At 45.2% G+C, this 14399-nt stretch overlaps 1 long non-coding RNA gene across 1 annotated transcript; it reads left to right on the plus strand.

Annotated features, from left to right (window-relative positions):
- LOC109313962 lies at nt 1-13905 on the plus strand. The gene is made up of 2 exons (XR_002102187.1): nt 1-73; nt 13865-13905. It is a non-coding gene; the product is annotated as an uncharacterized LOC109313962 (long non-coding RNA).
- The last annotated feature ends 494 nt before the right edge of the window (nt 13906-14399 follow it).

The following is a 14399-nucleotide window of genomic DNA, read 5'->3' on the forward strand; positions in this document are numbered from 1 at the left end:
TACCACCCTTCTCAGGAAGCACCCACCACCTGCGAAAGTGGACTCCCTGTGGCACCTGCCCCAGTTTCAGAAGGTGCGTATGACGCATAGTTAAAGTTCACAATAGACATGCATGCAACACTTGGAGCTTAAAAAGACAAAAAACAAACCAAGAGCAGATAACCCAGAGGGAAGGTTTTTAATCATCATATCACCGAGGTGGGCATTTTAAAACGGCCTTACCAGATGAGTGCATCTTTAGTACTAGCATCATCTCTTGAAGTTAGGATGCTCAAAAAGTGCAAGAGATGTTCCTGCAATGGTCATGAATTACTGTAGAGAAAATGGCCGTTTACAAAGCAGGCCATCTTGTTGGTTTGCACCATCAATAATTCATGCCATGCTGGGTTAATTTGGTTCAAGAAGTATTTTTACCCTGAGAATTAAAGACTTCCAGAAGACCTGCACTCTCAGCATTTCTCTAAACTGTCTGGTTGACAATCTTTTCCTCGAGATTGAATGGAAGGCCTGTTCAGGAACATGACACTTGCCTAAATTGATCCAGATCAGAGTCAAGCTTAAGATTGCACGTTCTAGCATGGGATCTGAACATCTTGCAGTATTAATCTGTGCATCCTGTTGTACTCTAGGGCACTCGTTTGAATTCTGGTATCTTTGTTTGTGGTGCAAAATACAGGGAAGCTGCAAGTAAAAAGCCAGGGGGCATTTTACAGACGAAGGGAAAAAGAGAGCTGGGCTGAGGCGGGGGCGGGGAAACAGCAGAAAAACCAAGAGCATCCGAGACCTGTGGGGAGTTTGCATGGCCAAAAAATATATATATCACATCTGGCATTGATAGATACCCCTGCAAAGAACCTCGCAGCCTTCTGAGCAGGCCCATTGTTTGGGGGTTATTTTTCGCCACTCTGTTGATTTTTAACTGCAGTTTAAACAACGCCGAGAATTTGCAGTTCCCTGAAGCTAATGTACTTGAACAAGTTGGAGAGTTTTGACCAAGAAATGTGTTTTGCAACACCTTGATGTATTCCTCTTATGCCCTGCCTAAGTCTGTCCTATTAGCATATGTCAGTAATCATTTATCCCAGCTGCCTGTCAGCATAGAGCTGCTGCTGCAGCTAGTGTCAGGGAAAGAACATGACCGATCGCTGTTAAACAGATTGTGTAAGTCACACGAGATCCTGGGGCGAGCCTCCTCTTTATAGCTCCTCTCACCCTGGACCTTTCCATCACTATTCATTTTTCAGACTCTCTCTCTGTTTCTCTTTTCCACTCTCCTCTGCTTTTTGTTTTGTCTGCACGTGTTTTGGGGTTTTTTTGAGAGAGTGCAGCTATGCCACCCCACTTCCCTGCTTTTCCTTCCTCTTCTCTCTCTGCTTGGCTCCTGCTTTGGCCTACTGGGACCCTTCCATCTGCAGCATCCAGGAAAGGAGGCTGAAGCCAATTTTCTGCAGAGGCACAGAGTTTCCATAATCTTTCCATTTCTTACAACATTAAATCGGAGAAGCTTATCCTTTCCTCAGCTGTAGATCGGATTGGGTGTCTATCTATACTAGAACTTATATCAAGAAATGCAGTACTCATCTGGGGTTCAGATTTTCCGCAGCTGGAAATTAAGTCATCCTGTTGTGTAGCCATGAATCTGTTCATCTCAATACAGCAATAGGAAGAGAACAGAGGAGGTGCACGCTTAGGCGATGAGGAGTTTCATGATGTCTTATGCCATATACTGCTACTCAATGCTTTGCAAGACCCTGGCCTTAAAATATGTTTCCTTTGTGAGCAGGTAAGTAAGTAGTAATGAAACAATTCAGGTAACATAAAGTAGCCAAACCAAACTGCACCTTGGTATCCGTCAGGGTTTGAAAAAGAGTTGGGTGAAGTTTGTTCACATTCTCCATCCCTATTAATTCCAGTCAGGATGGGAAGTTGCAGCAAGGGAGGTTAATTTGGAGAAAAAACTCTCTCACTAGGAGGGTGGTGAAGCACTGGAATGGGTTAGCTAGAGAGGGGGCGGACTCTCCATCCTTGGAGGCTTTTAAGGTCCAGCTTGACAAAGCCCTGGCTGGGATGATGTAGTTGGGGCTGGTCCTGCTTTCAGCAGGGGGATGGACTAGACGTGACCTCCTGAGGTCCCTTCACACCCTCGTTTTCCATGAAGGGACAATATTGGAATCGTACAAGGAAGTTCCCTCCTTGCATTTTTCACCAGGGCAAAATCAGATGCACCCGAACTTCAAACTGGGGTGCAAGATAGTTTTTTTGCACAGGCATTTGCTAAAATATTTGGCACAGCACAGAAAGGAAAGCTGCTAGTACTGTCCATTGCAGGCTGGTTTCATTTATCATCATACTACACCCAAAGACCACCTCAAAAGTGGCCAGCTCAGTGTTTGTTTCCCCATCTGCAAAATGGTTATAACAACACTTTATCCATCTCCCGGTGTGTGGGTTGGGTGGCAGAGAAGGCTGTACGGTTCGGCTCAGATTTTTACCAAGTCTTGAGACCCTCTGGTGGAAGGCACCGTGAATGCAGTGATGCTTGGGGCTGGCAGTGTTTTATAAGCAATCAGTCCTCAAATTCATCCTGAAGTAGATGTTTTAAATGATGCTAAGTCTAAGAAAGAAAGAATTTGCTTCAAGGAGTCACTGACAGATCCAGGAGTCCTAACTCAAGACTTCCTTGCTCTACACCTTGGGGTTTTTTTTCTACTGGCCCAACCAGTTCCTCCCACCAACAACTGGCTCCATTCTGGAATTCAGTTTGCTTTGAAGGCAACAGACTTGTTGACCCTTCGGATGATTTTCCAAATTTTTTTTTTTTTTTTGTACGAGTATCCAGTGAGTGATGAACAAGAGTTTCAAGTGCAGTGTGAGAGCTAATCATTTGATGACCCCTCCCTAACCCTCAGAAGAAGTTCTCAAAAGGTCAAATCCAGTCTAGTCTGGAAGAGACTTTGGTGACTGGAGAACTAGTGCAATGGCTTTGCAATAAAAACCAAGAGTGAAAGTTCAGCAGTGAAGGCCCAGATTCAGTAACATGCCACTAAGCACATGCTGATGCCTTGCTGACTGGGGGAAGCTTGTGTGTGCGCTTATATACGTTTCTGAATCAGGATCTGAGACACAAAGGGGTTTCCAGTCAAAGGAAAAGGAAAAACAGCCCAATGCCCGTTTAGCCTAAATGCCTCTTTAACATTTTGGAAGATGGTAGGGAAGGGAAAAAAGCATTAACACCTTAACACATAAACCATCTCCCACTGAGTTTAAGGTATGAAAGCTTACAAACAGAAGACATCCCTAGAGACCCGCAGCAAGAAGATAAGCAAGGTGAGGCATTCCTAATATTTCTGAGATAGAAACAAATGAGGGGAACTAAAAAACCCTTTCAGATTCTCCTTACCCATCAGAAAGGAGCAAAAAGTTCCCAGCACAAGTTTTTAAAATCTTTTGCAGATGTTCTTGAAGTCGAGGTAGTTGGAAGTCCTGTGCTACCGGCGGGTGTCATGCCTTTTCTCAATACATCTGGGGCAAACATCTGTATTGCAGAGCCGGTCAATACCAGGTATCACTGCTTTTCTGTTGTCTCATTTCAGGGACAAAGCATTAATCATGACCTCTGCATGGTATTAGTAATTGCAATTAATCACTGACACATGTTTTAACCCCTTCCCCGTTGTCAGTCACACTCCACTGATAAGCACTTTAGGGATCCGGATTCAAAGTCCAGTGAAGACGGTGAAAAGTCTCTCTCTGCTTTTGAGGCATTTTTTGGATCAGGCCTTTAAAATTTGAGCCTTCCATCTTTGAAGTCATGGGCGAAACTCCTGCACTCTTCATTGGGAGAAGTTTTCAGCTGCTTGGCATCGTGTTACCATAGTTAGCAAGTTATTACTTAGGTGATTCCCCAAGTCAAGCCTCCCTCCGTCATTAGAGAGGGGCTTCTCCCCTCCAGGTGGACTCAAAAAAATAAAATTAAATCAAGCTTACCTCCACATTCAAGACTCCTTTATATTCTTCACCAATAAAGAACTTGTAGGTTGATGGGTCCTCAAGCTTCTTATTATGAAAGGGAGAACTCTTCCCTAAAGCTGGGCCTGTCAGAGATCGATGATCTCACGTGTCCTTCCCCAGAAAACAGATGTTGAATCTGAATTCTGCCAGAAACAATTAAACACCTTTCCGACAAGAAGGAGCTCAAGATTTCTTGTGTCAACACAAATTTACCTGTATAAGCAATTGGAAAGTGAAGCTCTTCTAAAAATATTGCTTTAGTATCAGACAACTTCTCTCCTGAACCCTGAACAGAGCCGTTTCACGGTCAGGAGAGAGGGGGAGGATCTCCCAAGAGGATTATCTAACCAGAATAGACCGAAGGCTAAAACAAACACCTTCAGTGGTAGGGGCTGATGCTGCTAACAGATGTTCATCCCTTGCTTTAGTGTGTTCTGCCATGGGGGGCTGCACACTGGGGTAAGACGAGAAGATTTTTCTATCCCACAGAAGCTGGAGATTTCCCAAAGTCTCCCCTACTTTGCACCAAAAGGAATCCAAAACCCTTCAGAGATTTCTTGAAAAGCCAGAGAGACTTAACACCCCCAAAGACACACATGTACACAGACATACCCCTCACACAGGCACAGCCAACAGGATGGGGCAGTACAAGGTTTAAAAGTTTTTGCTACAGGGTTGACATCCCTTCCAATAAAAACATGCTGTTGTCTTCCTGAGCCTGTGTAAGATGGCTGTCAGTACGGATCTGTCTGTCTGCACAGGACTTTATTATTTTCAATGGATTTATCCCAATTGTAGCATAAGGCAAGATGCTGGCTGTTGTTTAGCAGCTGTATACCCTTAGGCTCACTTGAAGATCTGCGGCCGAGAAAACTTAGTTAAAAAAGAGTGTGTCCCCCTACTCACTTCTGATGCTTCAGAAGCATGTGTCCTCCTTTGGGGGAGGGAAACGAGAGGACCACAGCCCCACTCACTGGTGGCAGTGATGGGGCACACAATGAAAATCTTCCTCAAGACAATCACAAACTCCTCCAAGACCGTTTTAGGCTGGACATTAGGAAAAATTTCTTTACTGTCCGAGCCCCCAAGGCCTGGAACAGACTCCCTCCAGAAGTGTTGCAAGCACCTGCTCTGGACTCTTTTAAGAAACATTTGGATGTTTATCTTGCTGGGATCATTTGATCCTAGCTGACCTCCTGGCCCTGGGGCAGGGGGCTGGACTCGATCTTCCAAGGTCCTGTCCAGCCCTAGTGTCCATGAAATCTATGAAGACAATCTCTGATGCTCACACTCAAGGCTTAACACAGGGGCAGGCAATTATTTTGGGCGGAGGGCTGCTTACTGAGTTTTGGCAAGCCATCAAGGGCCGCATGACAGGCAGCCGGGGCAGATAAATGTTTAATTTTCTAAATTTTTTTTAGGGGCCCCGCGGGCTGGATAGAATGGCCTGGTGGGCTGCGTCTGGCCCACGGGCCGCATGTTGCCCGCCCCGGCTTAGCATATATTCTCCAACGTGCCTGGCAAACACTGAGCCTCATCTTGCCTTTATTTCACCAGGAGGCCACAATTTTGAAGTACCCTGTAGAGTGGGATCTTTCGTAAAGAAAGAATAACCCAAAACGATAATGATATTCATCTGCCAAGTGTATGAAGGTCAAAGAAGATCACTCACTCAGAGCTTCACGGTGATCTTCAGTGCCTTAGACTGGAGTCTACGCTGGATCCAGCGAGGCCCAACACATGGCTGCAAACTAGTGCCTGCTGGGGGTGGGGAGTGGAAGAAAACAAAGGAGCTTCGCTCTCTCTCACTAATTGCCTCTGCCCATTCTCTTCTGCGCCGAGGTTCTGACATTACATAGTCATTCAGTCACTAAAGTATAGACAAATTGACTATATTTTCATTTGGATTTCCGTTTCAGCCCCACTGCTTTGGAATAATGGCACATGCTATTAAGCTAAGCATTTGATTTACAAGCTTTCACTCACGGTACTGCTTGTTCTTACTTAACGTCTCGTTGTGGAAGGCTAACCCGGACTCCAGTCTCCTGGGCTCCCCCGGCTCTGCAGTCGCTGCCCGGCTTGCTGATATATACAGGGTAGTGGGGAGCCAGTGACACGCCAAGGTGCAGTTCATTAGCGAAAGTTGCTGAATTGTGGTATTTTTTTTTTTTTTATTTTATTTTTTTTACAAGACACAACCAGAAATTGCTCTCAGGTTAACCCCTTGCTTACCCCAACAGGAAGCTTCCACCTACCCACAGAAAGGAAAAGACATCACTCTCTCCCTCTCTCAGTTGCTTTCTTTGTAGTTATATTGCAGCTCCTAGATTCTGTTTGATTTTGGGGGTTTTTTGCTCGTGCAGCCGTTTCTTACCTGCAACCAATTTTACTTCTCACTAAAAATTTCCTAGGAAGTAAAGAGGCCAATTTCTAATGAGCTCAGGGAAAGCGATATAACCCCCTGCACTGAAAAACAGAACAGGTATATAGGTGATTATCTATAAGTCACATACGTGCACACGCAACATTCTGCAGAATACAGGGACCTTCCACCTCTGCACAGCCCCTGAACACCCGTCCCACAGTCTGTCCTTTGAGGACTGGGACCGACTTCTCAGGGGATAAACAGGGATCAATCCCTCAGGAAAATCATTCATTGAAACATGCAGACCAAGCCCCTGGCCCATTGCCAGTGTCCCCTATGCTCCTCATTCACCCAACGCAGCTGGTTCTTTGCATGAATGAGGGTCATTGTTTGCCATGTGTAGAGTTATCCAGAACCGTCGCTTCAGATTCGGGGAGGGGAGTGGCAAAAGAAACACAACACTGCACCAATCCTGACTGACGCTGCCACAACATAAATGCTTAATAATTAAGTTGGCATGTCAATAGGCCAAAGCTGGCCAGCCTAGTCTGAGTCCTGTTGGTCTGAATCCAGAATGACGGTCCATTTCAGTGGAGTTATTCAACTTCTGCAGCAAGGCAAGAGAGCAGAATCAACCCTTGCACATCAGAGCAAGTGCACCCACTCTGTGTCATGGACACGCATTCATTTCCCTTTACTCGGTAGAGGTTTGAGCTCAAAAATCAGCACGCAGGCTGCTTTCCAGGGAGAACATTCTTGTTTACTTGACCAAAAAAAATAAAGAAATTTTTATATATATTAAAAAAAACAAAAAAAACCAAAAAAAACCCCATAGCAACTTTGGACAGCACATTTGTCAACATGTACTACTTTCCCAAACAGATAAAACAAGCTACGCTCAATATGCTATATGAATAAGCGATAAGCAATTGACAAGCAAGTGTTAGGATACCTTGGCAAAAGACTTAATTTGCAACCTAGCACAAAATCAAAGACTCTGTCAACGGATGAGCAGCTTTCCTCGAATATGCCTTGCATTACCTGAGAAAGCACTGTCAGGTAAATTTCCAGTGAAAGTAATTAAGAAATCCCCACTGTATAAACTTTGCAGCAAAATTCTGGGCTCCAGAATTTGATTCTCACTGGGGATCTGATACCTGCTCACAGTCTGATCTCTCATAAAAATTAACAGTTGAGGTTTAACATGCATGCATACACACACACACTCTCTCAACGTGTTTTTTTTCCCCCTTAATGCTGCACCTCTATCTTTGTCTAAGGAACTGAACTGACAAGCACAGCTCATGTAATCTTGCTATTGTTGCCTTGTCAGAAATGCCTTAGACTGTGCTTAAGTAACCAGTGTTTGATACACAGAATACACAGTAGGCTAGCTTTATAGATATGGCATTTATCTTCACAGCTATGAGGAGGACAGAAAAACTTCACAAATTCCGAACGTTATAAAACTCGTCTCCTGGGGGCCCGGAGCAGGCTTCAAGAATAAAGTAATGGGCAAAAGTGCTTCCCGGCACTAGGTTTCCCATTCAAGTCCAGCTCAGGTTGCAATGTTGACTGACCAAGACTCAACAGCATCAGGTGCCCTAAGCAAAACGAGTTTGGCAAGTCTCAGACTGGCTTCTAGTAGAGAGAAAACCATAGCAAATGCTACCTTGAGTTCTAGCAGCTACCCGTGGTGGAAGCTTAAAAGCCTCTGTGACAAGCAGGATATGAAAACCTAAAGGTACAGCAGAGGCACTAAACACTGAATGGGCCAGGGGACCCTGAACTGCCTTTTTCTCCTTTAGGCGTGAACTCTCCAGATCGGGGTTGGGGAAAGGCAAGGGAATTGATTGCTGCCTGTGCCAAATTTGTTCTGCTGGTAGATGCAGGACTCCCACCCCATTGCTGTCACCAACATTAAAGTTGAAAATGCCTTTCTTCTCAGGCAGCTTGGCCCATTAGAGGCTGGTATTACACTCGGTACAGCAACACTGATCACAACCCTTGTCATTCACCTGTCCACGGTTCTGGTAACCTCACGGATCCAGTTTGTACCAGGCTCCATCTCCGCGCGCGTGCCATACCTAGTCACTTCTCCACTGTGCCACTAAGCACTCAGCGGGACTTCTCAGATGTTCACCTTTCCATTCAGTACCTGCTATACTGTGCCTTTGACTTTGCATGCAGTTCTTCCAGATCCTGCGTGTATATCGGTGAAAGGAGAGCAGGGGAAAAATCCAGAAGTTTTTTTTTTTGTTTTGTTTGTAGGAGAAAAAGTTTCTCTCTCCTTTTACTCAGAGATGGCCTCAACTCAGAACCAGAATCCAACACCCCCAAACTGCATGGCATTCATCTGCAGCTGCTCCACTTCTGTTATCTCCATGGGGAGTCGAAACAGACTGCTAGATCCAAACACACACCTTGAACTTAGCCCAGGCCAGGTCATTTTCTTCTCTCCTTAATGAAAACCCATTTTAAAAATTGCTTTCCTCCCACATTTTATTTATTAAAAACCTCAAAAAGCCACCCACACCGTACAACTTGAATGCTGGAAGGAGATACCAACCTGATAGCCCTTGAGAAGGAAGACTGCGAAAGCACCACAGAGTACAGGGGAGCCAAGATGGTGAGAAGGCCAGGTCAGGACACACGCAGTCAAACCCAGCCTCCACATAGACGACCAACAAGGGCTGACAACAAGGACCTGTTTGATGCCATTCCCACCCTGTGGACGCTTGTCCATAAGAAAACGGACAGATCCCCAATTTGCCGTCAATGCCCTGCTGCAAACAGAATGAAAACACTCTTCAACTCTTCCCTTCTTTGCGTGTGCTGTTCTGTCACAACTTATACCACAAATCCATACCTTCTGTATGGCACACGCCCTTCCCACAAACCCCTTCAGCTTTCAAGTGCTGAAGCTGCTTGCCGACCGACGTGCTGGACAAGGGAGCCGGTTTTCCAGTCCCATTGATCCCCTGGAGCTTCAGAGGCTGTTAAAATACAGCAGTCAGGGATGTAACCGTGGGCTCAGCACCACCCCCAAGCCTTGGACTACCAGTAACTGGGGGTGTAATGGGATGGATTGCACTGCACACACCCTCTTTCTTATCCTCTTCCAACGCAACCATTATTTGCCACCGATGGGTTACATAAACCATTGGTCCAGCTAAGCGCGGCAGCTTCTATGCTGTATTAGCGTAGAAGTTAGCAGCTCCAGTCTGCTCCTATACTTGCCAGGGTAAGGCATATGCCTGGATCATGGTTCAAGGGGGTGAATGAGTTTCCCCAAACCCTTTTGGCTTCTTACCCAAGAGCAAATGGCCAGTGACTCTTGTTGTCCATCTAGAAACATCCTACAAGGTCCTAATTTTCAGAAAGGGCCCTAGCATCAGTTTGCTCCAAGGTATATTAAAGCCAGGCAGCCAAAAATCACCAACTTTTTTTTTTTTTTTTAATTCTTTGTGTTTTTGAAGCAAAATAATCGCTTCCCCCAACATCCATTTCATCTTTTCCTCCCTGCATTTCCCTTCTCAATTAGAAAAGGAAGAAAGGAAACAACCCTCAGTTTAAATCAGGCATGTTAACCACTCTTCCTGCAGTGAAAGGCATGGTATTTATAACCCTAATAATCCTACACACACCCTCCAAGTTTGGCTCAGCTGTGGACAGAATAACGTCTGTTTTAAAAATACCTACCTCGCTCTGTAACTTGTCATAGCATTTGTTGACAACCCTATTGAAAGCAGATCTCAATGTGACTGTGAAGGATCTTTCAGTACCTCTTTCTCTTTCCCAGACAGTTTTTGAAAGGGAGGGGAAGGGAAGGAAAAAAAAAAAAAGCCAAAAAGAAAAAAAAAAAAAGCCATCAATACAGGGGGAAAAAGGCATCAGCAGCCAGCATCGGCTGATGAGGCTCCTCACCTGGGCCCTCAGCGCACCGCCTCCAATTAAATCAAAATGGTTTGTTTTTAATGGTCTTTTACACTGACAAGTGGGCTATCATTCCAGGCCCAGATAGCTGTCAGGGAGCTGAGGCAAATCCTCCGTTGATAATGCCCAATGCTTCCAATTAGGAGCCGAGGCCGCTCCTGGCGCGCTAACGATTCCCCAGCCTCCCCCTAGGCCCCTTCGGCGCTGGCTGTTTCGTCTTCCCTCCTCCTCCACCGCAAATTACTGACACAAAACGGAGGCGCCCTGGCGTCTCCTCACCACGCCAGGCCCGGGCCCTGTTGGGTTTAATGAGGCGATGGAAGTTTTTGCGGCTCTTTCGCTAAATTCTTTTCTTGTTTGACAGCTGCTTGAGTGTTGACCTTATAAAAGATTTAGTGTTTCTCATTATTTTCTGTCAAGCTTCACAAGTGATGGCTTCACGGAAATCATTTGCATCTAGATGTGTATGCGCGCTTGCACGTGCGTGTGTCTGCATGGGGATGCTCTACACAGTATGCGGAGGGGTGGTTGTGCACCTGGCTCCTATATTGTGCCGCATTTCCCATTCCTTCCCCCCCGCCTTAAAAATCTACGAGCTTGATGTTGTTGTTGTGTGCTGTTTTAAAGGGGGGGAAAGATAAGAAAGAAAGAGACAACTTGAAAGACTCGGTTTGTTGGGACCTTGTAAATGAGGAACAGGTTTTTGTACGACGCGTACAAGCCATTTTCCTATGTCACTGGCAAAAATGACTCAGGCACACCCGCGCTGGGAAAACCAGGCTGAGTTCAGGGGCGGTGCTCAAGTGAAAACTTACACAAGGCTTGGAAGCTTTTGCTCCACAAGCATAGCGCTTCAGGTCGATAGTGTATATTAAAAATAGGGAACAGAGCATAGTTTCCTTGCAACCACGTGCAGAACCCTTCAGAGCGGTGAGGGAGACGTCTTGATGACATTTTACTAGGACCCCTTTGTAGTTTATTCACAAGCGTGTTTACAAGCCAAACTGAATCATTCAGTTATGCAAGTTAAATATTCAGTCACTCTCCCAAGCAGCTCTGGTGTACCTGTGCCTAAGTTAGCTGATCCTCCGCATCACTTTGCACACGCAAAGTGCTGAACAGGAATTATACATTGAGATTTCTGGGAAACAGAAAGGTTTAGCACACCTCTTTGCTTTTCACTTAACTCACAACTCCCAGATCCTCTGCTGAGTTCAGTAGACAGCTGCCCATTTATACCATGTGGAAGGTCTGCTCTACACCGAGTGTTTTGGTCTTGTCACATCTTGCATACCATTTATCAGTCCCCCATCCGGACTGCCTTTATTACAGGGATTTTCACACTGGTATACCGATGACTGGCAGGTTTCCCTTTTCTATAACAGTAAGTTGAGCTAGGCAATCTACGGGGAAGTAGCACACGCACATATATATGCACACACACTAATTTTTTTTAGATGTACGAATTTTCCCCCTGCAACTGTGGGAAGCAAGGTCAGATGTTAATGCATCCCAGCTGCGAACATCTCACGGAGATTTTTTATGAGACTTGACATGAAAGTGTTGTTTCTGGATTAACACAGTTGATTTTAATTAGGGGAGCTGAAAACAAGGCCAACTTCAAAACCCTACAAGAGAACCCGCAGGCCTGTGCAGTCCGAAAAGCATTCAAGGACATTAGCACCCCGTCACCCGATTTGCTTCACTTGGCATATCAAACGTATAACTTTGGTATGGTAGTTCAAACCCTGCTGGAATAATGGTGCAGATTATCAGACGTCTCTAGGGAGATGCCTTTTGGTTAATCACTTAAAATAAGAATTAGACACAAATCACAGATTAGAAATCGCACCGCTTGGCACCGACTTCCTACACCAACCTCTGACCTCCCACCACCCCTGTCCTGACTAATTACTGGCTGGGGACTCAGCCATACTTCTCAAGGTTCCCTCATTATGAGAAGCCCTCTCATTTAAAAAAAAAAAAAAAAAATTGCCCCCTGGTTTACACCTGGTGTCTCCCACTTATTCATACTGAGGTCAGAAGCCATGGATTGTGTGCAACTTTGGAGAAGGCACTGCTAAGTTTCCTTATTGTCTCCTGTTTCTGTGTTTGCTTCACAGTAGGGTACTAGCTCTGTGCAAAGTCGCCAGGTGAGCTTGTCAGTAAGCTCCCGGTGTCTTCCCTTAGGACTCTAAATATGGCCCAACAGAGCATTGTCCTCCAAGTTGTCTCATGCTACATCCGTAGGTCTGCAAGTAGTGTCCTACTGCCAGTGAAAATTGAATGCACTTCTGTGTGGTCACTGGAAATCTGTAAGGCTCACTGAAATGACACCATTGTCCTCACATATGAGTAGAGTTGCCAAAAATGTTCAGCACTGGCCCAGCTCTGCTATTGAAGTCAATGATACAAGTCCTCCGATCTTTGACTCTTGGCCTGACTCTGCTCCCAACATCACTTTGGTGAATCCTAGAGTCTGAACCTCTGACTCCGGAAAGAAAAGACTGTTTTTTTCCCCCCCTTGGAGACCTGAAGAAGGGTATTTCATACTGAAAGCTTGCCTGTATATATCCTCCCAACAATACAACTGGTCCAATAAGAGATATCACCCACAAAAATCCTTGCCTTTCTGAAATTTCAGTCACTGTCTTAAGAGAAAAAATAATTACTGTAAAGATTCTTGGTTCTCTCCCTCTTATTTTTAAACTCAGAGAGAGAATTACTGCTTTACTTATAGCTATGTGAAAGCAATTGGTGTAGCCATCATTTTCAGAACCGACTATCAGCAGTAAAGCATCAAGTTTCCTATTTAATACATTCCTTATTTGTAATAGTACTGAACATCTAAACATGCCCTCGGCCTGTCTTGTCTTTTTAGCCCATAAGGTCTTGAGGGCAAAGACTATTTCATAGTGTATATACACAGGGCTATCTGAATATACACGTGCAGATATCCTGTCTATATTTGCTCTGCGTGTGTATACAGATCTACCCCGTCACTACCACAACGCACCCCAAAAGTCACAGGAACTAACGTGATATAACCCACACACTGATCCCTCCTGTTCTGCTCTACCCCATTCTCCAAGTCTGTGTCTTCACAACAGAGCGGTCTCTGAAGCAATGTTTATACAGCACCTAGCAGAATGAGGCCCTGATCCTGGCCAACTCAGGTACCATCGTAACAGCATTTCCTGGTGACCGCAATGAGAAGTGTAAGTGCACTCTGAAAATGAGGCCCACTTGGTTTGCAGTTATTAGGCACAGCCCCACCTGAGCACATCCTCTCCAATGGCAGACTGTTTGCAGCGAGATTATAGGACTCATTCATTAAGGGGGTGTTAAAAGATAACCTCCACCATGAAGGCCAGCCAGTCTCCATTTGGAAGTTGGTAGCTGGCTTCCTGTACAGCACAGAACGACACCCTGAAACGGCCAGGAGCTGACGAGCTCGGCCGCAGCCCAGTTCCCAGCTCATGTTCCAAGCCTCTTTCCTTTCACTTTCTCCTCGCTGTGACTGATCGCATGTATCCGCTTCTCTCATTATAGGTTGCTCCACATCTCAGTACCTTTCCAAGCCGTGATGCTCAGAAAAAAGCATTCAGTGTCTACCGAGCGGAACAACCTACAAGGTGCGGTCCCCTTGGCCAGGGTCTTTATGCCAAGGCCTAAATGCTCTAAAAAAAAAAAAAAAAAAAATGCATGTACTGTCTGTCTATCCTAATCCTTTTAGAACATGTTAGCAATGTAGCACAAGGCTTTATTCCAAGTACAATGTGCTATACCAAGATGGCATATAGTACAACGTGCTATACCAAGATTTAAGTTTAAAAAGCCTCCATTAACAGCGATAGAACTGAATAAAGAACAAATTTATCAACAAGTTTCTGCTTTGCTGTATCGATGTCTTCACTTGGAACGTACACCTGCATGTACTGTTAACCACCCTGCTCCACTACTGTGTTCAGAGTTGTCCACAGCTAATCCACAGTATTACTACAATGAAAGTAGTGAATTTTCCCTTCACTGTGCCTTAGAGGTGATAAACAGCCTTATGGTTTCCATCATTTATATAATGTTTTCC

This window comes from Crocodylus porosus, unplaced genomic scaffold (assembly GCF_001723895.1).
Source record: "Crocodylus porosus isolate Cpor-Errol unplaced genomic scaffold, CroPor_comp1, whole genome shotgun sequence".
In the NCBI taxonomy this organism is placed as follows: domain Eukaryota; kingdom Metazoa; phylum Chordata; order Crocodylia; family Crocodylidae; genus Crocodylus; species Crocodylus porosus.